Here is a 2,364-nt window from a genome sequence, read left to right as displayed (position 1 = left end):
TGAACAGGAATCTCCTAATCAGAGCAAGGTATTTTTTTTTCTCTTTTTTAAACAAACTTTATTGCTTATGTTTTTTCATAAACAACCTATTCATTGCATTGTGTACTGTGTGAGGGCTGAACTAGCCCTTAGGATTACATTGCTCATACTTTTAAATCAATAAAAATTAATAAAAATTTGTGTTTTTTAAATGCAGCAATATAAATATTACATTGATTATCTAAATTATATATCAACACATAGGAAATAATTCTTTAAAAAAAAAGGATTGCAGCCATCACACAGTACACAATGCAATGAATAGGTTGTTTATGAAAAAACATAAGCAATAAAGTTTGTTTAAAAAAAAATAATACCTTGCTCTGATTAGGAGAATCGATCAAACACGAACACAGCAGAAAGGAGTAAAGGTGGCCATACACTTTACAACCCTTGCAAGACTTTTGTCTTGCGAGGGTTGTAAAGTACTTAAAAAAAAACGTACAATCTGCCCATCTTGGACAGGCAGATCGTACTTGCGATGACTGCAATGAGGGGCGTGCTTGCGAGGACGGCAAACGCGCAGTGTGCGCGTGCGCACACCGGCCCGTTCGGCAGTTGTCGAACAAGCAGGCCACTAACTCGCCGAGAATCGTACGATTCCCGGCGGGTTTTCCAGCCTGCTAGTTCGATGGAATACGTGCGACCGAACAGTAGAAACGGTCGCACTCCTTCCATACACTGCACGATTTTCGTACGATAGAATCATGCAGTGTATGGGCACCTTAAAACAACAGCGCAGGCAGCAGCTGTTGCCAATCTAAAGTGGATGTGGATGTTGGGAAGACGTCATCCTGTAGTCCTGGCTTAGGTCGGGAGTGCGCACACAGACACCATGTAACATTCCAGAGAAGAGGCAGTCTGCTGCAAAACGGAAGTTCTCCCCAGCATGAGAAGAGAAAAGGATTTAAAAAGGAAGAGCAGCAAAGAGAAGGGAAACTACCATGGATTACAGTAACAATAGACCGCCGCCGCGATGGTATAAAGTCAAGAGGCGCTGGGGAGCCGTCTCTTATGGGTAGTGCTTTGTATGATAGATGGTCTCCCAGATGACATAGTGACATCCAAAAATGTGAGTTAATTTTTAATCAGTAGTAGCGCTCTCAATATATCTGTCTATTGTTGGTCCATACAGGGCTCCTCACCCTGTTGTTCATAGAGCATGCACACTGTCTCTTAAACCTTTCTTAAACCTTTCGGTGGCCATATCTCTAGTAGTGGTTACTCCTAGGTAGTGCGCTTTTCCATTTCCATAATCGAATCCTCAACTTTGTAGTTTTAGATCAGCACAATATTATATATATAACACACAATATTACATATAAAAACACACAGTTATAGGTATAAAACAGACAATATTACATATAAATCAGCACAACATTACACATAAAACACAATTATACATATAAAAACACACAATATTACATATATCTGCACAATATTACATATAAAAGATACAATTATACATATAAAAACACACAATATTACATATAAATCAGCACAATATTACATATAAAAGCACACAATATTACATATAAATCTGGCCAATATTACATATAAAAACACCAATATTACATAAAAATACACACAAGATTACATATAAAAACGCTATCTAATAGCATCCTGAGAAAACTTGCTTAGTTTTAAACAATACTCCAGAAGCTGTTATTGATGCCTAGGGGCCCAACGGCAATGAGTAAACAGCCGAATGCCGCCGAGCAACAATCGGCTCAGCTAATCTGCTCAGTACCTCTGAGGTAATGAGCAGAATAGAAAAAAATTTAGACAAATTTTAAAAAAAATTTAACAAATATTTAAATAAATGAAAAAAAAAGAGAAATTTAAAAAAAGTTTAGGAAATAATAAACAATATGTAAGGAAAAGAAAAAAAAAACCCAGCATGGGGTCTCCTTCCCAAACCATACCAGGCCCTTAAGGTCAAGCAGGAATGTTAGGAGGGCCCCCTATTTAAAAAAAGAAAAAATGCGTGGGGTGCCCCCACAAGTCATACCAGGCCCTCTTAGGTATGTACGCCTACCCCCACCGATTCACTAAAGGGTTTAAAGTAAAAGATAAATAAAGTCTAGACTTTTGAAAAAATCCTTTTAATTGGAAAGAAACACAACAAAAGTCTTTTCTTGTAAAAAATAAATACAAAAGATGGATCCACCGATGTAATCTAGGGTCAGTCACGACATCCAGCGTTGTCCACAATGATGACGACTCAGCGAAATAAAAAATGAATAATAAAATAATTAAAAAATGAAAATAATAAAATATTATTTTAAAAAAACCTGATGCCCGCTGACCCATCCGCATGCAACA

This window comes from Nanorana parkeri, unplaced genomic scaffold, assembly GCF_000935625.1.
Source record: "Nanorana parkeri isolate BGI_ZX_2015 unplaced genomic scaffold, ASM93562v1 scaffold2909, whole genome shotgun sequence".
Classification (NCBI taxonomy): Eukaryota; Metazoa; Chordata; class Amphibia; order Anura; family Dicroglossidae; genus Nanorana; species Nanorana parkeri.
This window is presented reverse-complemented; position numbering follows the sequence as displayed.